A 26,338-nucleotide genomic window follows, 5' to 3' on the forward strand; every position below is an offset into this window, starting at 1 on the left:
TCAGTTCATATCAGGTCCTATCTCTGAATGTTTAGATAGCGTGTGTCCCCTGCGGCGGCAACAGGCACTGGTTGGGCTCCCAACTAGCACAGTGTGCCGGGTACTGAGATCTTATGTATCAGGATCCTGCATGTGAGGGAACTGTTATAGATGAGACTGGCCCTGTGCAGTTTCTTCATTCTGCAGGTGTACCAGCTATGGTGTCATGCGCGTAATGTGGGCAGCACTGATTCTCATTACAGCGATGTCTGCTAATGGGGTCATCTGTGTCCTGTGTTGAATATTAGAACATGTTTCGCAAGCAAAAGGTTGTCATCAGAATTGCTCCCTACTTTTTGCCCTATTTTCTGTTCGACTTTCATGTAAATCAGGAGATTTTTGGATCTTCTACTGCTTTCTTCGACGCTTAAAGCACTGTTTATCATCTGGAAATCGGGAGCGGCTTTTATTTCTATTTAGACCAGATTAAGGGCCTGAATGGTGTTTCGGCGGACTGGATACTCCCTCCCAAACGTGACGGGTAGCCCATCGGCCGTATTACAAGTACCAGAGGATATAATGCACTTGTAATACGGCCACCGCCACGTTTCTGTTGGAGTATCCTGTCCGTCGAAATATTGCTAAGGCCCTAAGGCTTGAAGGCTTCTAAGGTGCTTTGTGTCACATTCAGCAGCCGTGAGCCCGTAAAATATACTCCGAATCTTTCAATGCACCCTGGGAGAGCTCCACTGACGGTGTGGTCATCTCCACAGCAGCATTCACATCAGTGACTTTTCCATAATCTGATGCGATGTTCCCTAAAGCAATCACTGAATGCCTCTGTCAATATAATGCTCCGGATATCCCGTGTCTGTAGCCTCTAACGCACAGGTTGAGCCTGGCATGCCTGCCGTTTATCGTGTCTGTTTCCAAATGTTTCCTAGAACATAACCTCCTCGTCTCCTCACTTGAATTCATTATGACTTGGGAAGTCCTGCCTCACAGACACATCCAATCAACACCAACGTTTCCCATTAAAAGACAACCCCCCAACCAACACTTCCTGTTTTGTTCATGTCTGTCAGACATACCTCTCCAGTCGTGCGCAGACAGTGGCTGAAACAAATTTCAAATTTTTCTTGTTTATGGGATGCTTGAGAGGGTGGTTTCTGAGCCTTGCAACCTAAATCTGTGGAGAATGGCAAAAAAACAAGGATAAAGGACTGGAAAATCAGCCGCTTCTGGATTTTTCTTCAGACTCTGATAAAGAGGCCACAAGTACTTCTTCCTCTGGCAAGTATGTAAGTGGAGAAGCGATTCCACAACTTTTGGATCATATAAAGGAAAACCTTTGACTTGACCTACTACATTACCAGATGATGCAGAGGGTCTGCTTATGCCGTATCAGTAGCACTCACCATGCATAAGATGATTAAAGAATGAATGTTTAGGCAATGGAAGGAGATGGATTAATCAAGATTTATGGATTAGAAGACTCAGAGAAGGTCTTTCCGTATAATGTCAGAGTTGAGTGCATCTTAGCTCCTTTCGTTGGGTGGACTTTGGTAAACCCAGAGGACTGTACTTCAACTGATGCAGTAGACCGAAAAGTAGATAGTGGTTTAAACAAGTCTTTTGCAGCAAACAACCTGACCCCTAAAACCGGCTTACACGAATTAAGCATCTCAGTCCCTGGTGGTACTAATCCAAGAGGGTATAGATTGTTCAGATCTCCTGGTTCAGATGGATCGAAGCAACCTTTCTTGCGAATATCTCCTTGGATATTTTGAGATCAAAAGAGGAGTCTTTAGGATCTACAGTACTGGGCTGGAGAAATGTATGGATGAGGGGGTAGAAAACAGGTGTTTCAGAGAAATCGCACTCAGTGAAAATTTCGTCTGAGCTCAAAAAGAGATCAATTAGACTCTATGATCACAAAAGCCTCCAAGGACAGGAAGTACACTTTGCCCTGCTAGGGAGTGCTATCTCGTTCCTTTAAGTCCCGGTACCAGGACTATCATAGAGCTTCCAAAAAAGACCCCGAATCCTTTACATTGTGCAGAAAGAACTTTCAGCATAAGACGCTGGCTAAGGTTCAGAAGTCTGCTAACATTTCAGGTGCTTCCAAGCGCAAATCCTTACAATTACTGTCATCCTTAGACCCTGTGGGAAGAAGGATCATGAGCTTTTACGGAAGGTGGCAGAAGAATATTTCACACTAATGGGTACTGAATATAGTCAGAACTGTTTATCAGATAAGCTTTGATGGTTACACTCCAGATTCAGTAGTCATCCCTATGCCAATTCCCAAAGATCTTATCAAGAAACATGCCCTAAGGGAAGAAGTTCAAGCACTGATGGAAGAGAGAGCTATCATTCCCGTTCCTCCAGGAGAAAGTAGAAGTGGTGTTTATTCTATACTCTTTTCTGGTGCAAGAGGCTTCAGATAAATATAAGTTGGTAGTGGCCCGCAAAAGAGTTGATTCCACGCTACAAAAGAGAATTCCAATGTTTTCAGAAGGACATTTTCTTGCCACCATCGATCTACAAGATGCCTATCTTCATATCCACACATGCAAACACTGGAGATTTCAACACTTCGAAATAGTGGAATGTACTTTTAATCAGAGTCATATCACTTGAATTTAAATCTGCCCCACGGGTCATTACCAAGGTTATGGCACCCCTGGTTGCAATACTACATCAGAAGGTGGTATTTGTTCAACCCAAACTGGATGACTGCTCACTCAATTCTGTGACAAAGGCCCTAATAAGTTCGCAGACAGAAAGAGTTCTATCTGTACTGAAGGATCATGGGTTTTTGAAGTACCAACACGTCCCAACTGGATCCCTTTAAGGACTGGGTGTTTACTGGAGCGAGGTTTCTTACAGATCTGTGTTGGTAACCCTGATAAGAGAGTTCAAAAGATCCAGGAACACATATCTGGACTTCTGGGGCTAAAAGCTCCAGATGCAGCAATTTGGTTACAGGTTCAAGTGCACCTGGCAGTGACGTGGTTCTAGTTCCCTGGGCCAGGTCTCAACAAAGTAATGAAACATAGTCTCACCCACTGCACTTCATCATGTCAGGGCCTGTGTCTGTAGATCCTATTGTCTCACAACATGAGGCAGGAGTTGCAGTGGAGTTTGAAGCCATAGAATGAGTGGAAGGGTATTCGGTCTCACCTCTGCTCCCATTGATTGTAACAACAGACGCCAGTACAATGGGATGGGGTGCAAGAGGGATTCACAACAGATTCAGATGCTGTCGTCTGAGGCTTAGATCTTCCAATTGGAGGGAGTTGGAAGTCATTTGTTTAGCTCTTCTGTCTTTCTCTACTCAGAAGTTAGGCAGTTATCTTCCTGTCACGATGGACAATGGGGCAGCAAAATCATACATCAACATACGGGGTGGGCAAAGTCAGCCTCTCTCTTGCTATGATATCAGATCAGCTATTTAGTTGGGCTGAGTCTGAGATCAGGTCAGTAGGGGCAGTACACATTCAGGGTGTATCAAACACATTAGTGGTCAGGTTGTGCAGAATCATTCCATCACCCCAGGAGTTTTGTCAGAATCCTCCTGTGTATGCACAAATTTGTTAGTCATGGGGAAGGGTAGTGTTAGCCCTGCTTGCTTCAACTAAAAACTCACTTCTTACTCTTTTTTTGTGGATACGACAGAGGGGGGGGGCTTGGGGAGTGGATGCCTTCTTGTGTCCTTGGTCCATGAGTCTTGCTTATGCCTTTTCTCCCTTTCCACAGATAGTCAAGTGTTTGATCAGGGTAAGGAAGGATAGGCCTGCAGTGATTCTGATTCCACCAGCCTGGCCCTGCTCATTTTGGTATCCTATCCTGATGCAAATGAGGTGTGGACCAGAGTGGATCCTGGCTGTTGCGCCCTTCCCTCTGACCTTTCCTCCTATCCATTTCATTTCTTGGAGACACTGAGACTACCGCCCTGAAGACTGAAAGAGCAGGGCTGACGAAGAGGGGTCTTTTAGATCACTTGGCTTGGGCTCTTCAGTCTTCCAGGAGATATTTTATGCTGAAATCAATTGCTAAGCATTGCAACACGTTTAGCAAGTTGTGTATAGCAAGAAACTTAAAGCCACAGAACACAGAGTTGTCCAGACCCTCTCTCTTTTTTGGATAATGGTTATATTTTGGGACTAAAGTTTCAAAATTAAAGATCCAATGGTCAGCCATAAAGGCATTTAGATGATCATGGGAGAACTTATTGGGTGAGCAAGGTTTGGTCGAGAAGCTGTTCAGATGGCGTGATAACATGCGAGCTCCAGCAGAGCCTTAATTTGTTCTTGGGACCTTTTTGTGGTTCTAGATGCTCTTAAGAGTTCACAATTTCAACCTCTAGAGCCAGTTGATATTAAGATGTTGACTCTTATTTCTTTCTTTTTGGTAGCAGTAACATCTGGCAGAAGCCTGAGAGAGAAGTCTTGTAGACACCCATTTTTCAGAATTTTTCATGACAGAATAATTTAGCGTCCAGGTTATTTCTATATTGCCAAAGTATATCAGGCTTTTAATAAGGAATAGGAGGTAGTACGTCCAGTATTGTATCCCGTTCCTAAAAGTCATCATCATCATCACCAAAATACTTTATTTGGTTGTAAAAGCGTAAGAGCACATATATCATCACAAACATTACAGACAATACATATAAATAACATGCATATATTCAAAATAGAGAGTAAAACACAAGGGGTTTATTTAGAATCCCCAAGCGGCACCGGAGCGCCACTTTCAGCAAAGCTCCGGTAGCGCTGCGCCCATTTCCACATTTTCAAAATTGCACTAAGCGACTTCGCTTGACTTAACGCTGCCTTGTAAATATGGGCCTGGCGCAATTTTCTGCAGCTGAGGGGCGTGCAATGGGTGTTGATGTGGGCGTTTCCACGCAACACCCATTGCTTTTGACACTGCCCCAGATTTACGAGAAATCGTAAATCTGAGGCAGCACCAAAACTGAACGCAACCCCAGGGTTGGTGTTAGAGTGGGGCAACGAGGGTTTTTGCTTTTTCTATGTGTGCTGTATTCTGCAGCACACATGAAAATAGCAAAACGCTATTAATGATGGTTTATGTCCTTCCTGGACACAAACCATCATTAAATAATGACGATTTGCTACTTCTATGTGCTGCATTGTGCGGCACCCACAGATGTAACAAATCACCAATATTGATTGTTTATGTGCAGGAAGGGACATCTTCCTGCACATAAACAATCATTCCATGCAACGCAGGCACCCTTGCACTGTAGTGCAAAGGTGCCTGCGTTGGGGCTAGGCAGCTAACTTTAGAACGAGCGCAGGAGGAGAAGACAGAAATGAGCAGTATCTTGTAGATATGGTGCATTTCTGCCCTTTTCCGGTGGCACAGTGCGGCGCAGAAAGACACTTGGTGCGCCGCCCTGCACCACAGGGGCTTGTAAATGAGCCCGACAGTATTTACAGGATATCTTGGCTCCGGGACATCTGCCATGGCGATTCACTGTTCGGAATTACAACTGCCTCAATAAAACCTAAAAACACCCATGGAGAAAAATCAAATGAGACCACGCTATATTTTTAAGCATTTGCCCTAATTGCCAACTCCATTGAAGGTATGTGGCCTCTGCACATATGACAGATTCCCTGTCTTCGGTGCATAGGAGCTTAAGCATAGGGCAGTCCTGCCTGCATCCCAATTGCCTACATATTAGATAAACCAGCTTTTCCTGGGCAGGAGAAGAAAACTTGTGCCAAACTCTCTTCAGCCTGCTGGCATACCCGGCATATTAACATTACCATCAATATTTGAGCGCCATTTTGAGGCGAAAGAAAGGAGAGGGAATGTACCATACGCAGTTTAAGAAACAGATTTCTGGCTTCCGAGTTGACTAGGTAATCAAAAAAAGGCTGGAATTATGCATAAGGTTTGAGTTGTAGCAAAGCGTCAGTAAGTGAGGCATCATTTTTCTAATGCAGTTCCTTTTCCCACTTCCATTTACAAAAAGAGTCCTTCAATTTCTCTCCAAAAAGTGGAGGGGAGCCTGAAATCAAACCAATATTCACCAAGGCCCATTTTTCACATAACATAGCCATTTAATTTTAAAAGATTTATATAAGGCAGCTATGTCCTTAAGCACAGGATAATATTAAAAAAGGGCAGGGGGTTGCTTAAGCTTTTGCCAAAACAGGAAGGGGCGTAACTGGGCCTTGGAGGTAACCGGCTCAAGGCCCAGGTCTCGCAGCAAAGGTAGCGAAGGGATGTCTTTAGGAAGTTTAACTAATGATCGCAGGAAGTTGTTTTCCGCTAAGCTTGGTTCAAGTACATTTGAGTGGCCCCGGATCTCGGCCCCATAAAGCGTGCTGGCCTCTGTTTTTCCCTATATACATTAAGGACAGGTGAAATATGCTTAATTTTGGAAGACGTGTGTGGTCGAAGAATAGCTGTAGCCTGGTGTGTCAGATTTAGGGCATTTTTCTGACCTGAGCAGACCAGGACATACCCTTGGATAGTGTGATTCCCAGGTAGTTAAAGTCTGCAACTTTCTCTAGTGGCACACCCGCAAGCATAATAGAGAGAGAGAGAAAAGGACCTGTGTGGACTAATGGTCATAAGTTTTATTTTAGTATGGTTAATCACTATACTCTGTCAACAATGTTTGAAGCCCTCTCTAGGTTTTAGAGATTAGGAGCGTGTCATCGGCAAAAAGGAGCAGGGGAATTTTTCTACCCAGTAATTTGGGTGCATCACTCATGCAATGTTCTAAATAGGCAACCACTCCATTTAAATATAGGGAGAATAGGGTACGGGCGAGAACAAATCCCCTAACAGACGGCCTTATGGATACCTATCTGGCCTGTTAATTCACCTTTAGAACATCAGCAGACCTAAGTAAAAGCGTCCTGATGTAGGCGCTTGATGATCTCCAGGAGGTCTTGTCTCATCCTGCTGTCTTTTAAGACTTCACACAGTTTAAAGCGGGGGACCAGGTCAAAAGTGGTTTTCAGGTCCACGAAGACCAGATATAAATGAGATTTTTCAATTAAAATGTCACTGTAAATGGACGTGAACCTGAAGACGTGATCGATGGTACTAATCTGACTTCTGAACCCCACTTGCGGGTAAGGCAAAGCACCATATTCCTCTATCCATTGATCAAGATGGAACAGAATCAGCTTACTAAGAACATTTTGGTTTACATTATTGAGACTTATGGGTCTGTAGTTTGCGGGGGAGTCCCTTGGTCCGTTCTTATATACATGGACGATTTCACTCCCCTTCCATCTTTACATAATTTCTATCCAGGCTAGTATGAGAGTGGATAGTTAATTTATGTATATAGCCTCGGACTCAATGTCAGATAGAAATAAGCCCCCGGCACCCAATCCGGCCCAGCAACTTTGCCTGTGGCTGTGGACTTAATTGCCCTCACTGCCTCACTTAACCCTATTGATAGTGAACGTGGCAGGGGATCAGAAGGAATGTGCAAGGAAATTTCATCTCCAGGAATCTTATCAGGGCAAGGGCCATACAAATCAGAGAAATGTTTGTGCCAGGTCTCTGGGCAAATAGAGTCCGATAGGCAAGTTACGGAGCTCTGGCCCTTATTTGCTATCAACCACCAGAATTTCCTCAAATATTTTTTGACTGCATCCTCATGCAATTCTTCCCAGAGCTGATCTGCTTAGAATGTTTCCTACAAGTCCTAATGACAATGACAATGACATCCCCTTTCACTATGACCTCCAGCAAATACAATTTTGCCTTGGTGCAGTCTTTATTAAACCAAGTGCGGGTTGATTTGGAAGCGCTGCCTGTGTGGATATCTTAAGATGTAAATCACTCCCCCAATGTGGTAAATGAGGTTGTTGTATATCACTGGCATTGCGTGTAATCTGCCTTCTAGGGAGTGATGGTGTTTAAGCTCTGTAATGGCGTGTGACAAGGCCCTGTTCATTTTGCCCCTGAGGTAGGATGAAGGGCCACTTTTGCCTATTTTATTCTTCTCCCATCGTTAGATGGTATCATATCAATAGTACGTGAGGAGGGAGTCAATTTGGGCTAGCTACAAGAAATATTCAGAGAGCAGTGTAGGGTATTGTGGGCACTGTTGGATACAGGCACTACCCTCAGGTCTTCTATATCATGCCAAAACGAAAAGGCATCATTATATAGCCTAATCTGGACTATTGAAAGTGTCTGAAAAATGTCTATCAGATGAGGTACAGCCATTACATGATATTAGATCAAAACCACACTGAGAAAGATAGGAGCTGGTAGGCTACATCTGACCAGCACCTAACCGGGGCTGCATCAATTGGTGGGACACCACATACCTTGTCCTCTGCATCAAAGATGGCATGACTGCTATTATCCAGGGGTTCATAAGTCATGTTAAAGTCCCCTGCAATAATAAGGCCATCGTGAGTTGCATATAGGTCTCTGTGAGTAGCAAGCTGGTGTATAGTCTGGGATTCACTGCCTCCTCTGGTCCCTCGATTACAGATGTTATAAATGTGGTATGGCGGACCCTGTAGCCACAATGTCTAGTGTATCCTGGGATACAATGACGAGATGGTGAAGCTTCACATACAGTGATATGCGGACCCATATAAGGAGTTCCCCCGAGGGGCGGCCTTTTCTACTGTGGCTAGCCGGTCTAAGAAGTTAACGTACCCGGACCTGTGGAGGGTTCGGTGCTCCAAGTTTCCTGTAGGAGACATATATCGAATTGATCGACAAATGCTCCCCACTCCGAATCGTCCAACTTAGAGCTAACTGCAGTCACATTCCAGGATAGCAAGTTAATAACCTGAAAATGGTTAAACTGAGAAGCCTTCGAATTAGTCGTAGGAACCCAGACCACATATCAGGCATTTTGGCCAGTCCTCTTAAACATGGAGTCAGGAGTAGCTTCCTCTTTTCCTGAGAGTCCAAAGGAGTTGATTCTTCACACTTTAGATATCAGAAGGGTCGCTCTCATTTACTTATACAGAGTATATGATATTTAGAGTTTTGTATTCTCTTCTGATAATTGTGGGACAGCTAAAAAGGGTTTTAAACCTGCAGTACAAATCCTTAGCAGCTACGTTAGCCCCTTGTTACTCTGGCACACATGGAATCGGGCTTTCCCTCTCCTCTAAGGGTTCAGAGAAGTTGCCTAGAGCAAAATCTTCATCCTTAGCGGACGTTCAGCAACTCCCTCTACTTTTCTGAAGCATTACAGGATAATGCAAGAAGTCGATGTAAAGGACGTTTTTGGTTTCAAAGTACTTCTTCTATGGAGTGAATATTAGACAGACTTGTGTATTAAATATCCAAGCAGTGATTTACAGTAGTCGTGGTGTTTTGCTTGGGTAAATCTCACATCATAATGAATTCAAACAAGTGGTTACAAGGAGGTAATACTTTAATCACTTACCAGTAATTTCTCTACTCTGAGTTCTTTCCTTGCTTTAATTGATTACTTCCCTTCCTCCTGCTCTGTTGTTTCCAGGTCAACTGCAGGGTATGTGGCTTGGTACAAAGAGGAAGTGATGAAGGGGAAAGTTGGTGCTGATTGGTGGTGCCTGATAGGCAGGTCAGCCTCATAGTGAAATAAATTAAAGTGAAGGAAGGACTGAATAATGAAATTACTGGTAAGTAATTGAAGCATTAGAGTAGGCTTCTGCAAAGAGTAGCTCGTGAGCTACTGGCAGCTCTCCAGCTACCTGTAAGTAACTCGCCTGTGCCCAGCCCAGCCTATTAAATCAGAAGCTTGTGCTTGGCTGAATTAATGTATGTGTTCCAAAATTGAAAAACATGCATTTGAGACGAACATGTGTGTATATTCAGAACTCATAAGCTGATATGTGGGAGAAAAAGAGTTGATTTTCCAAAATATATTTAAAACTGATAATTGAGTGCGAAAAATCAAACAGTTTTGGGGAGATTGATTACTAATGTGTTTAAATTGGTGACAGGGGCATTGCCTCTATAGCTGTTATATACTACCCATGTAGAGGCATTCCACATTGACAAGGCATTTTTACATTATTGTTGGCAACCGTGCCTGATGCATTGAAGAGATAGATCAATCTTTGCATCTGGTGACCACTAATGTAATCTTGTCTGGTGAGTGGGAATTCTTTGCATAAGAGAGGGCAGCAATGATACGGTGGCACCCATGGCAAAAAGCTGGCCCTTGTATATCATAGGTAATTTTGGTCATATGAAGCACCCATGGTATATTGGGACCTCCATGTGAAAAGTCTTTCACTGATATGTTGTGTGTAGTTGTTGGCCATCAGAGTTCACCAATAGCATATGTGGAGACACCTATTACAAAATTCTGGCCTGGGCTTATTCCTGACTTATGTGGTGAACCAATGACAAACTTTGAAAAAAGTGGGGTCCGCTCCTGGGGATGATTTGTTTCCCTGGCACACCAAGGAGGCATTGGAATTTTTCACAAGGGCCATTTCAGGGACTATGGCTTTTTTGGTTTTACCTAGGCAGTACATGTGCTGTCTCTTCGAGACAAGCTGTTTCTATTGTATGGGCTATGGGCATGCCCAACACTTTCCATTGGTTGTTTTATCTGCCTTTTGCAATTCCTTTGGTTTGGTTGGTGAAAAGTGTATACTTGTCCCGCCTTCAGGCTGTTTTGTTACGTTCTGGAGACTGCCCCTGTTACATGGCTCCTTTCACTATTGGCCATATGTTTTTGTTTCAGCGCAGTACATTTTTCTTTTTCTTTCCACTCTCTCCTCGCTTGGGTTTTTGTTCTTGTAAGCGTTCGCCAAATGCGCTTTCACTTGAAGGCTTGAAATGGTTGGGATCAGCATTTGTAAGGCACTTGTAATTTTTGGTTTCACCATTGCTGAGATCAGCTTATTTTTTGTAGGCACGGGGAGAGACGCCGAGACTCGACCCCGGTTCCCCAGTTCCACAGTTGACAGCCCTGTATGTTATGCCACATCCTCTCACTTGTTATTTTAGTGTCCAAGTGTTGTTTTAAAGGGTCAGAATCTGGTGAAAACCCATGTAGGTCTGTTAATGTTTCTGAAAGGGCTGCTGTTCGTGGCCAGCTGCTTTTGGAATTTCCTTTTTGTCTGGGAAAGTGGCAGCTGGGCTTGGGGTCAGGACAGGGCCGCTATGGCGCATACCTTGGGGGCAGGGTCTCCCTGACACTCATCTGGATTCTAAAAGCATTTCACAGGATCGATCAATGTAGTCAGCGGCTCCCAGCTCAGAATTCTGTAAACAGACTGTAATGGTGTTTGGTGCCTGACAAAGCAACATAGATTACCATCTTACACTTTCAATCATGTGATTTTTTATGATGGTGAAAAAAATGTTTGAAGACCTCTGTATGTGCTTCACATACAGTTCCGGGAGACCCAGACTGATGGATAAATCACATGCGATTAAAAAAGTAAATTGTAAAACCGCATCTTTTCAGAATAACGTGATGTCAATACTTTTCTGCATCTTTGTATGCCCCTAACTTCGTGATGTCACGACGTCGGTGTTGTTGTTGTTGTTGTGCATGTCTAACGGTTGGACCAACATCGCCCCGGATCACAGCAGCCCCTTCCGAGTCAAGCCTCAGCTGCACACTGACAATGACAAGAGCTGTCAAGCTACTTTTCAACTTCAGTGGACCGATTTACCAAACATAAATGTGAGCAGGGTAGGAAGTGGCTGGAGTAGGGAGATTCCTCAGTGTGAGGCGCCCTGACTTACGCATGCCGTGTCTTCTTAAAGACACACAGACAGATCCCAGCGCATCTGCAAAGGCTCAGACTGCCACTAGATAACCTACATCCTACTTTCACAGTGCCCTATAAACTATTCAAACTTCACCTACCACTCGCAGACTCCTTGTCCCTAATCACATGGTTTAAAAGATCAAGGGGCATATTTATACTACGTCTGTGCCGAATGTGCCTCAAACATTTTGACGCACATTCAGCGCAAACGTTGCCCCGTATTTAAACTTTGACGCCCGAGCCTGCGGACGACAAAATTCCGCTGTGTGCGTCATTTTTTGGATGCAGCAACCCGCCTTGCGTTAATCATATGCAAGGTAGGCGTTCCCGTCCAAAAAATGACTTAACCGGCCGTGCGTCGTATTTATGCTTTTGGGCAAAAATGGCGCACGGCCGGGAGGCGAAGCCGGAAAATTACGCACAGCCCGATTTGCGTCAAAATTTAACGCCTGGGTCAGGGCAGGCGTTAAAATGGGGCAAACACACCTGTATTTAATCAGAACACACAGAACAAGCAGCAGAGCAGCAGAGCAGCAGAGCAGCAACAGGGAGCCATGGAGGTGATTCTAATCCAGCGTGCACGCAGACGCAGAGCCCAGCAGCAACAACAGCAGCTACAACAACACCAGCAGGGACCCCAAAGGCAGCGCAGAAGGCAGGAGAGGATATTCCGCACCAGAACCACCCTTCAGGGCCTCAGGGAACACAACATCATCCAGAGGTACCGGTTGAACTGGCAGGCCATTCAGCAGCTGCTGCGCAACATTGAACCGCAGTTGGCCCCCACTTTGCTGACACCCCGCACCATCCCAACAGAAACCAAGCTGCTTGCCGTACTTCATATGCTGGCAAGTGCCTCTTTTCAAACAACTGGTGCCCTGGTTGCTGGAATATCACAACCATCATTCTCCGCCTTTATGCCCAAAGTACTGGATGCCATCATTGGACTGCCACCCTGCCACATCTGCTTCCCTAACACACTGCAGAAGCAGCAGGAAATAAAACAGGGGTTCTACCTCATCAGTGGCTTCCCACACGTCCTTGGTGCAACCGACTGCACACATGTACGCCTTGTGCCACCTGCTGCAAATGAACACCTCTACCGCAACAGGAAGCACACACATTCCATCAACGTGCAGGCCATAGTTGATCACCAGGGATTGATCACAAACATTGTGGCTAAATATCCTGGGAGTGTACATGACTCATTCATCTTCCGTCACTGCACCATCAATGAACACTTCCAGGATGGACGTTATGGCAATGGACTACTTGTTGGTAAGTACAAAAACCTACTTATATACACACTGCACAGCAACCCTCTAGGACACACAACACATACACCACAACAGCAACATGTGAACAGGAATACACTGAGGTCGTGACATCGCTAGCCATGTTTCTTAGGTCACCATTGAACCTGTCACACATCGGAAATTACTGTACAGCCTAATGTTAAGACGTCAAAGATCACAACGTGTGGAGTGGGTTGCACAAATGTCACCTTGCAAAATGTAAGTGTCCCAATGACCTTTACATTAATCCATTGCATAAGTCTAAAGGTATGGGATGACCAGGGTACATTGATTTGAACGTGTTAACAACACTGTCAATTTTAACCTGTGTATGGAGCTATCATCTCACCCCCAGTGAAGACACACGGACACCTGTATCACAAGTCACAATGCTAGGGAGGGCACACTGTACTGCAAATCCCAAAACATACTGCTGACAACCGGTTAGCAGACAAACACTCGTTCAGCCAGGGAAACAACACAATGCAGATGGTACATCCTACAAGCCTAGGATGCTACATTATAACACAAAAGAGTCAGACAACACAAGACAACTACTGCCATGAAAGGCCATTTCAATAGGGCCAGCTACATCAATATGATCCCAATCATTTTCTCTTGCAGCTGATCAGGGGTATGGCATCCAGCCATGGTTTATGACACCATTTGGCAACCCGAGTCCTGCTGCAGAGCGTGCCTACAACGACGCACATAGGAGGACACGCAGCATTGTCAAGAGGACCTTTGGCATCCTCAAGTCAAGGTTCCGGTTCCTCAACATCACTGGTGGTAGCCTCCTACATTCGCCGGAGATGGTCTGTAGGATCATCCTAACATGTGCAATATTGCACAACATTTGCATCAAAAGGAACATTCCCCTCCTGGAACTAGAGCCACACATACCTGAAGAGGAGGAAGAGGAGGATGCTGGCCTGCAAAATGAGGGGGAACTACAGAACACGGCCGCTGGTATACGCAGGCGGAAACAGATCGTCAACAATTTCTTTTGAATATAATCACCTTCACCACTTTAGTTAACTAATTTAAATAAACACCTATAATAATCACCATATCATGGTCTGGCTATTCATTTTTGCACACCTTCATCTCTACTTATCAGAATAAGAGTGTTGCCTCATGGGGCATTGCTGAGATACTGATTAGGACACTGAACATCCCAGAGCTAATGTGATGCCTAACATACAATGGTCACATACACACACACTGTTAATGACATATATCATGTACATTTCTCCTTTGAAGGCCAATAGCAGAGGACCACAACTATTTCACACATACATGTTGAAATCAAGGTCCAACGCAGCATATGGCACACAACTAAGACACCATCACTCAATAAGGGGAAAACAAGCCTCATACATGAGGCAGTCAATGTGCTTTTGCATCAGTAACAGGAATGTCTGACCAGACCCTTGACAGCAGTAAGTCCAACTGCATCCAATATTTGCAAGGGCTATCTGTGACCAGATTTCCATAGAAGCAGAACATAGACAGCGCAAGTGCCACACATATGAGCAGCATTGCACACATGACATTCCATGTACATGTCAGCCCATTTCCTAACTCTTGACACACCCATGCACCTGGTCACAACCCACCTGTCGGTAGAGGTCCCTGGAATACTAAGATGTGTACCCTGATATTCCCTCCTCTACATACACAGACCAACATTAGCAATCCAGTGTGCTACACCCTTTCCTATGGTATGCCATTGTCATAGAACATCTGAGTGCATGGACGTCAGGTTAATTTATACACTGTCTTCTAGTTTCAAAGCCCTGTTAGCACCTGTAGATTGCTTCCCGTATGAAAATGTCTGTTGGCCCTTAGAATGCAAGTCTCACCTACAGGACTGGTGAGAAACAGATGCAGCCCATACCTGTGATCACCTCCATGCACACCACCCATTTCAAAAAGTACTGCCCCTGCTGATGCCTGGAACAGCATAGCAGTTTGCATTTGGTAATTACACCGTTAAGCATTGATACTAATTAAGCTGTGTAACACAGCCCTTGGGTTCATTTGTCACCTTCAAAAACACAGGACATACACAGTTTGACATGTCAACTCTCTATTTTGTCCTCCAAACAGTCTGAGTCAGACCACTGATTATGTAACTTGTCAAATTGCTGGATCCTGAATCACCCTGCATTCTGTCAACCTGTCTGTCTGTGCATCACACTAAAGTATCCCTGTGTCTATATATGTACCACACTTGCGTTAGCCAACCACTCATTCATCAGTGGGTATTGGGCATGGGCTTCTTAAATGCATACACAAATACATTGGATAGCATCATCTGCCTTTTAACTTTAACATTTGAGTTAAATCCTCTCGGAAAGCAAAATTCATGGCCCATCCCTTGTCTGGGTCGCATTTATGCATGAATGACAAAGTGTGACAGTTTCCCAGGGCCGTAGGCAGGGATTGGGTACGGGGCTTTCAGCACAACCAGCAACCTCTGATAACGTTCACGTAAAATACACACATGTCAGGACCATGACAGTTCACACACAGAATCACAGTGCTCACAACATAGTGATGGGCTGTGTGTGGTGAATAGCTGCAAGAATAATCAGCACAGGGGCTATGATGTTCCCAGATGCAGTGGGAATTGCAGAGGCTAACCTGTGTATAAATGTTGTAATGACACCTGCCGGAACATGACACCTGAGACATTATCTCACTCAGCACACCAAGGTTGCCCTCTTGATTGTCTCATTACACGTCTTTAGTGACATGGTGGGACCATCCCCATGTAGGTTCACATGTCCACATCCACTTTATTCACATTGATCAACCAAGGATACTCAGTAGATACAGGAATAGCTGCCACTGATTCATGATGAGTCCTGGACCGAACTGTGACAAATTACACCCCAAAAAATATACAGGATCATCATTGGACCACACACATGAACAAGACACCTATGTGCAATTGATCACTGGAAATATATGGACACGTGCTGTCTTGTTTGCTGGTACACCACAGCCACTTGATAGTTGGGGCTCACTTCTATGGCCTCAACTGTGGTGTCATCATACATTTGAGATTCACCCTTGTCTGTCTGAGCAAACAACATGGTACCCACTTCCTCAATGCATGTGTATAACTCACTGTGGGATTCACCAACTAGTGCCTAGGAAGCTGTTACCAATACTCTAGGACATAGGATGTAGGAAATGTGGACCATTGACATGAACAAGCATCTGCCATCTATCTGGTGCATGCTATGTCACATGTGGTATCTACGTGACCCTAAATCTTGGAAGTCCACTTTACGGATGTTGCTACATGTATGACTAACACATGCCCTCTCTCATTTCCACAATGACTTGCATCTAAGGATTGGACACATGGACGTCACATTCATACAGGCATATGTACAAATAAGCTTCATGTGATACACACACACTTGGTCAACAAATACATTAGGTGCCAAAAACACACTTTGAGCCAAAGGCATTTAGGTATTGTACATATGTGCGTCACATTGCTATCCTCTCCTTATGCCAAACATGCACAATTTGTGCAACACATATATGTAGGCCACACTTATGACCAACTATTGCGTCAGCCAACCGTAAAAATACTGTGAAGGGAGTAGCAGATCATGGTCCGCTGCAGTATGATGTCACACATGTGAACATACACCATCAAACCCATAGTGTCTTCAATCAGCCTATCTCTGATGTGTCCCACATGTAACATAACAAAAAAACAAGAAAAATTGCCCCAAAACAGTTAATGCACTGAAATGTTGACGTTCCTAGCGTTATGCGTCATTTTTTGTCTACCAAAACTGTATTTGCGTCATTTTTTTTTAAGCACAGGAGTGAAAATTAGCCCGCATCCAGATATTTGTACAGGCCATGTACTATTATGTGGATGCGGGCTAATTTTCACTCCTGTGCGTCAAAAGAAATGACGCAAATACAGTTTTGGTAGACAAAAAATTACGCATAACGCGAAAAAGACGGGGCTTTTCATACAGGAAGTGATGTAATAGGATATCCTGTTTACAGATCATGTACAGTGGGTGTACTTTCACTTTCACTTTGCAGTCTATGATCCTTCTAGATTGTGTGGCTGTGTAGAAAGTGGTATCCTGAGATTTTGTGCTTTTGTGTCCTGTGTGCTATCTGTAAACTCCATTTGTGAAATAAATATTGTTGCTGTATACTGTACCACTGTGTTTTGTCTACATTTGTCAATTTATCTTGTGTTTTTGTTGTTTGTGGGAGTCTGTTGTGGGTAGTCTTAGTTTGGGGTTAAGTTTACTTTTCATCTGTATTTGTACCCCTACTTTCCCCCTTTTCCCCTTTCTATTTCTTTTACCCCTATTCCCTTTCACTTTTCAAGTATGTCTGGTAGGCCACGTCTTGGCAGGATGGGTGAAGAGGAGTTGGGGGGCTTCATCTGGCTTGTGTGCCATTTCTTGCCACTTATGATCCAGGCAGGGGGCAGGGTGATACAGGGGTATCCAACAGAGGCGTGCAGAATCCGGTGGGGAAAGGTGCTGCATCACCTGCAGCGTGTGTATGCCAGCCATAGGAGTGACCACCAGCTGAAGCACCGGTGAGCTGACCTCATCACCAGGGAGCAGGATCTCTTGGACCACCTGGGAATCATGATTGGTGGCACTGTTGGTGAGTACTAATCTTGTAAATGTGCACGATTAAATGCTCTGTAGTGACATAAGAGGATTTCTACAATGTCAGCCAGCTAACTTGCTGACTGTGTGTACTGCTGGGGAAACATAAAGGGATAATTGATGCACTATGGAAAGGATCACAATTGCTAGCTGTCAGGTAGCACGTGCTCAGCAAACTAACAGGATACTTTTCCATGAAGTAAATTGCTGCGGCCTTTTTGTCAGAAAACCAAACAAAATAGGAGCCAATCATGTCTATATATGGTACTATTGACCGAGAAGTAAAGATGTACCAACATATTGGCTAACTGTGTTGAGGCAATAGCTAGACTGACCTTAAAATTACTACATGATGCTGAAAATGAGTGCTGCCTTCACGTCAATTGATAATAGCAAAGTGGCTCAGACATATGTCTCATGTGAGTCTGGTGAGTGTGGAAGGAAAGCGTTCACGGAAGTACTATGAATGTTTGGGATTATTGTGTTCCTTGATCTTTTTGGATACATGTCAGATCTGGATTTGAAAACATTGTGAAAAGGTGTAAGGTGCCCTCAGCTAACATCTTAGAATGTTTGTTGGAGTTAGTTGTGCCACATTCCAAATATGGATGGCAGTCCAAGTGTATGCACATGGCTTCACATCTCCATGGTTGGTGCAAATCACCATAGCTGGGCCACATCAATTGAATCAAATGTAACAACAGGGGGGCTTACAAAAGTCCCTGCCCCTCCCTCTGTACATTGTACCTATGTGTCATTAATGTGTCATGGCCACGAGGCATGTTTGACTGGTAATGCAGTCCTCAAGTAACCAGGATTTGGATATCTCTCTTGGATACACATGATGAGACGATTACACTCCATATTTTTTTCTGCTCACCAATTACGGGGCATGTTTGCAACCACATGATAGTTAGGGCCTATGTATGTGTGCAAGTATGTGTGTAACTGTCACAGGAAACCCATGCTATGTACAAGTTGGCCGTGATATATCAGATGCAGTACCATCATGTCTGAATGGCTGCCATTTCCTTATTCAGCCTACACATTGTATATGTTTATGAAATGGTTGCGCTGTGCACAGATTTTGAGCACATTTCTTCCTTCCATACCTTACAGGTGGACCGGCACCCTACACTGTGGGAGAGGTGGCGACATTTGAGGACCCCGACCACTCAAGTAAGTGTTGATATGTCTCTTATGTGTTGTGTTTGCTGGTTATGGACTCGTGTGTGTTCAACGCATAGCAAGGTGTGATGCGCTGGGCAAGCTTTTCTCTTGTTCCATGAGTGGGAATTCAGTTTCTCACATGTTTTGAGTTGGCCAATGCATATCCAATGGTATTATGTAGGGATTGCAGGCCATTCCTGTAGGCCCCACTGTGAGTACAGGAGTTAGTCATGTGGATGACACTTGTATCAACAAGAGTCGCACTGGAAATCAGCTCCGATTTAGCCTGTCAGACCCACATTCTCCAAGATTGGTACAGCAAATTGCTTTCCAATAGACATCTGCTTCCCTATTTACCTACGTAATTATTAAACAGTAGGTAGAACCTCCTAGCAGCATGTACTTCCACATGTAGTGCTACAAGTATGTGGAACTTGAGTGCAATGGCCTAGGTGTGCATGCAATTAATGATCATGGGTGTTCTTGCAACTCTGTGTCTGATGTAAGTCAGGCCTTACTGGAAGTATATGTTGTGTACCAAGTTCTGCATTTCCTGACATGTGTGGCCCTATGATTGCTCTAGGGTTTGCTGACTCCTAATTGTTGATAGACCTTACCTGTGGTGTGTGTGTAGAGCCAAACACGTGTGGAGTTTTCTATACACTCCTCGGTGTACATGTTGTTGGAAATTGATAGTTGTTTATCCACCCCCCCACCCTCAAACACAGGCATGGGTTTGTGAATGGGGTACCTAGTACTGATGCTACCAGTATGTTACACATACATGTGAATAAGTGACGGTTTGGTTGCAACCTAGTATACACACTCAGGTTTGGCACTTGGTACTATACTGGCAAGTCCAGTTACAACTTGCAGACCATGTGGCTTTAGTTTTGCTTTCCGTACACTGACATTTGTAGCCCAGGTCTTGGCGGAGAATATGCAGCATGATTCTTAGCTGATAACTGCCAGAACTCAGATTGCAAGTCAAAGCCAGTTGTTACCCTTCTTGTAGGTTATGGATGTGCTATGTGTGAAGTGACCTTTGTAGACTGGCCTGCCATGTACTTCCTCAGGGACATTCAATGATCTGTATTGTGATATGAGCTGTTACAAGTACAGTAGATGTATTGTCTGATTAACTTCTTGTGCCATTTCACACAATGCAGTTACTAATGTAGAATATCTGCATTTATCTTCACAGCTGCAAACATGACTCCAGACCAGGTCCGTGAATTCCAGCGCCGGGCCATGAGATACCAGCACATCCTGCTGGTGGAGTGGAGGTTTAGGAGGATGGCCCGGCGATATCGCCATTAACGGGCCTCCGGGGCATGGAGAGCCTTCCCACAGGGTGGCCCTACTTTGCCCACCACAGCCACCACCAGCACAACCACCAATCCAAGCCAGGTGGCCCCACCCACAGCTGGGACTGTTGGTCCTACATCTGCTGGACTTCCAGGCCCCAGCATTGCCACCGGTGCAGGACAGCCCACTAGGCCTGGCACCACACACACACAGACCTCCTCCACCGGTACCCAGACTGCCACAGCTCCATCTGTTGACCCTGCAGCCTTCCACAACATGGAACGTAAGATGGACCGTGTGCTGCGCAAGTTGAGCCACCTGAGCTGGGATGTGCACCACATTAACCGGCGTGTTAAGTCTATTAAGAGGACCCTCCGGAGGGCCAACCGCTAGACATTTTTTGATGGACATGATTCCCTCCCCTCCCTCCTCTTTCCTTGTTCTTATAGTTAGTGGGCTTAGGGGGCTTAGTGTTAAGTTAGTATAGGCTGTTAGTTTAGTTAGTGTTAGTGGGTGGGGGGGTCCAGATTCTTTCTATTTTTACTTATTAAGTGCGTGGGTGGGTGGGGGGCTATGTTGGGGTTCTTGTGTGTTTAAATAAATAAAAAAAAATAAAAAAAATATATATATATATATATTTGTTTAGGATAGTATAGTATGTGTTTAGGTTAGGATGTGTTGTCCTCCATGTGTCCCGTCTCTTAAGGGAGGTGGGGGGTAGATGTTTAGAACGTTTCGTTGCATGTGATAAGTAAGTGTAGCTTAGGTTAGTTAGGGACAGTTGTGGGTAATGAGTAGTAAGGGTAGATTAGGGTAGGTAAGATTTTCCCTCAGTTTCCTCTATTGTGATTAGCATCTAATAAATATTTGGTTAACTGTTAATAGTATGTGTTGAATGGTACTTGATCATGGGTTTGGATTCAGTGTACATACATTTTGTACTATTACATTTGTGTCCTATGCTACAAACAAATCCCAACTGAGCTGTACGATTGGCAGCTAGGCCAGAGCTACCTTGCAAAGTGTCGACCCTTCGTTGCAGCCACCAATCACAGTTAATATGGATGACAATGTGTTTCTGTTGATAAGTGTGTTTTGAAAGTCATAAACAGTGCTTCCAGACTTGGTATTGGGGAAACAGTTTTAGGTCTGACTGCAGTGTGATGATCATGGACACCTTTATAAGATGAGTTCTCATTGGCACTCTTGTATTCTTGTATTCATGACTCTCATACATCAATTGTGACACAGTTCAGCATGATTACCTATTTGTATGTAAACTCAGACACCTTCATTTATGCAGTTTTTGTAGTGTTTGCTTAGATTAGTGTGCCATGTTATTTGTGTTATATTTGCATGTTGACAACATTTTGCGGCCACTATTTGATGACTTAGTTATCCCCTGAGGAAGCATTCTTCTGTCCAACACAGCATGATGGTGTATGGTTTCTCACTTCATCCGATTAGTCCCTCAGGATGGGCAGAGTATGATGCAATCATGGGCACTGTGCAGATTTCTCTGACTACATATTATCAGGACAGTTGTATTGACAAGCTACGTAATTTGACAGTAAGCACATTTCAGTTATCTACTGCACAGTTGATATGTCACATTACCCAGAGACAGATTTGTTGTGTAAGTGCTATTTATTGAAAAGTGCTGTAGAGCTATCTGTACATTGTCCATGATTGTGAGTCCATTATAGTGACATCTTACATTGTGATCCAACACAAGGGGTTACCAAAATGGTTTTGACATGCTGGGGTTGCTGTTTCAGACAGTGCAGAGGGACAGAATTTGCCAATGAGTAGGAGAGAGACAATCACTGGGCTGGGTGACAAGATATACAGTGATTTGCAGAACAGTGCTTGAGTACAGTTGTTGCAAGACTGGCAAGTTACAAAGCGCAGGACCTTGGTAAATGTTGGCCATGTGGCAGGGACTAGTGCTTCCGGGTAATTTTCTTTGTGAATGTGATCTGTTCCATGTCTTCTTCTTCTGATGTGTGTGTTGCCTCCTCTGTCCTTGTTGTTGTTGGTTGTGAAGGGGCAACACACACCTCAGTGTTAGAAGACGTGGAGTCAGACATCCCGGTCGCTGCTCCTGTGAAGGTCTTAAGGGCAGTACTGCAGCAAGGAGTATCTGCTGGTTCTTGAGGATAGCAGCCACATCACGATGGTAGGCAGCCAGGTCGGCCCTGAGGGGTTCAATGTTGCATTCGTGCACGCGTTGACAGGATTGCTGTTTTAGGTGTTGGGTCAACTGTATTACAGCTGTGCTGATTTCCTTCTGGGTTTTCTGCAGTTCCTGCAAGTTAGATGTTAAGGCTTGCATAGCTGCTGCCTGATCTGCAGATGACATCATGCACAACCGCATCCCCTCAAGGCTGGCTGCCATAGTTTGCATCCCCACCCACACCTCCTTGTCCAGCTCCCGCTGTACTCCAACTACAGTTCTCTCAAAGCTGATGCCAGTGTCGTCTGAGTCCTCAGCTGTATTGGAGCTGGCATGTCTTACAATTGGGGTGGTGGGTGGATCCTCTGCGATGGCTGCTTGTTCTGTGCTCCTCCTTGTGACTGAAGGTGGGGTCTGGAGGGTTTCAAGGACCTTTTGGATAGTCTCCTGGGGAATGTTTATCGGCTCGTCATCCATGTCATCAGGGAAATCTGGGACAGGCATATCCGCTGGAGATCCATCTTCCTCTGCAATGAAACAGGGTACAATTAGTGTGTCAGTGTTGTGGCAATTTTGATGTGACGTGCCTGCCTTTTGATGAATTCACTTTGTGATCTTGTTTTGTGTTAATTGCTCCAGTCCTTCAGATGGGCATTCTTCCAAGCCTATGGCCCACCTGCATGTCACATGTATGTTATTGAGTTATTAGACTTGTCCGCATCATCGCCTCTAGGTGTTGGTTTAGGCCAAACAGAGAATTGCCACCTTCTTGTCCTACTCAAGCCTCCGTCTACATCCATTCTCATGGTGAGACCTTTCACTGGCTGTGGGTGTTCTGATGGCCCTGGCAGAACACTTAACAATCTGGACCTGCCCCAATCTCTGATCTTTCACATCCACTTAAATGTATTTGACATGTGGCATATCCTATGCATGGCAATGTTATGATCTGATATGGATGTTGACATTGGTAATGTGTACTGCTGATGTTGGGGAATGTGTGTTACATTGGATTGCCCTGATAATCGTATTAGTGTCCTATTTCCTCCTCTGACTGTGCAGGTGTATTTCAGTGACCAGTTACATGTGTCCACCCCTCAATGCTGTTGTCTGAGCAGAATGACATTTGGGATTGTTACCCAGGCACAGGATGGACCCTGACATATGCAGCATGGGTGTGTTCTTAGTGCTGTGTAGCTCCTATTGTTGTTTACATTGGCTGATGTTTGCGACAACTATGGGCATTGACATTTGAGAGTACTGGGGCCTTTGTCTTGTTTCTGGGGATTGTTGAAGTTGTGATCCTCACCCCGTAATTTAGGTGTGTATGATCCATGGGGAGGTTACTGCCATTGGCTACTTGAGCTGCACACAGAGCGGAGGTGGTAGTGGCAACTGTTGTCGCAGTTACATTCCAGTTGTCGGTATGGCTAGAGGTTGTTAAGAGGGCCCGTAGGGGTATGGTGGCTGACGTGTGCCGGGATGTCAGTTTGACGTTGTGGCCTTCCCTCCTGGCGTGGCTTTCCATTTGCTCCATCGTTGGCATGACAGCATGCCCCCATGGGACTGTTGTTGGTGTTGTGTAATGGTGTGCCACAGGTCTTCTCAGAATGGGCCATGCCCCCCTGCCGTGCCCCTTTACCCATGCCACTCCATGTATAAGATGACTTCCATGCATTTTGTGGTCGGAATCCCTGTGACGATCTCTTCAGGGATGACGGCTACGACCATCTCCTCCATGTGGTCCAGGGCCTCCTGGTGTGCTGGACTCCCCCCTCCAGTCTGCAGTGCTGCCTTCCTGTTCCTGGCCATCTTTTCCTTGGTCCTGCGCTTACAGTCATGCCAGCGTTTCTTGCACTCGATGACTGTTCTGCGTACTTCAGCCACACTGTTAATCTTGTCGACAATTTGTTGCCATATAGCCTCTCTCCTACTGATTGTCAACTTTAAGGTGACAAACAGTTGGTGCTGGTGTTCCGTCACCTCTTTAACCAGAATTTCCTGTTCCTCTGCACTAAAGCGACACTTTCTTTTCTTCTTAAAAGTGTCCTGGTTCTTGTGTGGGTCCTCCTGGCTGGTTCCTGGTCTGCTGTCATCTTCCTGGGGTCTGTAGTGGCATCTGGGATCCATTTTGGCTCTCCTCTGGTGAAATGGCAGTGTCCATGTTTTTTTTTTACGCTATTGCGTCAAAAAACGGCGCATATCCGGTTTGCGGGGACGTAAATCGACCCACAGTCATTTCCGTCGCATTAACATTGTTTTGCTTTACGACTTGACGCTGCGGTGTGTGTCAAAAATAATGACTCCCACCTGTGGTTTGCGCCGCCGTGCGTCAAAGTATAAGTATGACGCCCGCACGGCGCACCAAAATGGCATTAGCCGGCGGTAATATTTTTGACGCAAAACTGCGCCGGTGCAGTTTTGCGTCAAAAAGTATAAATATGGGCCCAAATGTGTCCTTTTAAAAAAAATACGACTATCTGAAGCACACAAACCGCTTGTAATGCCTCAGATGTGTTTATATTATCTGCAGTGTAATTAACATATTTTTAAAGAAACTAAAATTAATGTGTTCTTTACTGGAAAGCTTCACAAATTAATTCAGTGGTTTGTACATTACACCCCCTTTATTACTTTGCCACAATATATACTTTCACTGTTGACTGTTTCTCTAAAAAAAGGACTTCATAAAAACTGAGAAAACACAATTCCTTCATACAAACAAAGTGGACCACTTCAACTGTTTTTTTGGCCGTCGCCTCCTTCTTTGTTGCTGCTTGCCACTGTCATGGCTGCCGGTTGCTCCCACTGTTGATGTAGCTTGTCCACGTGTTTCTTACTACTTGCCCATTCTATGTCCTGGAACCTGGGACTGTCCCACCCACCTCTGTCCCCCTCTCGTTGCTTGCACTACTATGAATAGCAACCTAAAGGGAGCTCCTTTTTATCAGCCTCGGCAGGATGAGATGCCAGGTCAGGACCTATGTCCTTTAATAATTCATACGTGGCCCAATATACACTCTGCTTTCATGGGCCCTTTCCTAGCTTCAAGACCTGTTGCTTCTTTTCCGCATTGACAAGCAAACCCAAGAGCCACAGTTCAACACACACAATACCACTCCAATCCACGTGCATCCACTCTACTCCAAACCAAACCACATGGGTAAAAGACATTGGCCCTCATTCTGACCCTGGCGGTCTTTGACCGCCAGGGCGGAGGACCGCGGGAGCACCGCCGACAAGCCGGCGGTGCTTCAATGGGGATTCCGACCGCGGCGGTAAAGCCGCGGTCGGACCGGCACCACTGGCGGGGTCCCGCCAGTGTACCGCGGCCCCATTGAATCCTCCGCGGCGGCGCAGCTTGCTGCACCGCCGCGGGGATTCTGACCCCCCCTACCGCCATCCAGATCCCGGCGGTCGGACCGCCGAGATCCGGATGGCGGTAGGGGGGGTCGCGGGGCCCCTGGGGGCCCCTGCAGTGCCCATGCCACTGGCATGGGCATTGCAGGGGCCCCCGTAAGAGGGCCCCTACATGTATTTCACTGTCTGCTGCGCAGACAGTGAAATACGCGACGGGTGCAACTGCACCCGTCGCACAGCTTCCACTCCGCCGGCTCGATTCCGAGCCGGCTTCATCGTGGAAGCGTCTTTCCCGCTGGGCTGGCTGGCGGTCTGAACGAGACCGCCCGCCAGCCCAGCGGGAAAGTCAGAATTACCGCCGCGGTCTTTCGACCGCGGAACGGTAACCTGACGGCGGGACTTTGGCGGGCGGCCTCCGCCGCCCGCCAAGGTCAGAATGAGGGCCATTGTCATTTACAAAGCCAACAGCTCTAATCTCGCAAATGCTTGTTAACGAATGTATTTGAAAAAGGCTCCTTCAATGCACTATCTGAAACAATTTTTTAAAGAAATGTTTTCAACGGAAACCCCCACTGGAAGAAGTCTGGGTCATTCTCTTCAGGAATAAAAGGTTAC

This window comes from Pleurodeles waltl, chromosome 4_2 (assembly GCF_031143425.1).
Source record: "Pleurodeles waltl isolate 20211129_DDA chromosome 4_2, aPleWal1.hap1.20221129, whole genome shotgun sequence".
NCBI classification, from domain to species: domain Eukaryota; kingdom Metazoa; phylum Chordata; class Amphibia; order Caudata; family Salamandridae; genus Pleurodeles; species Pleurodeles waltl.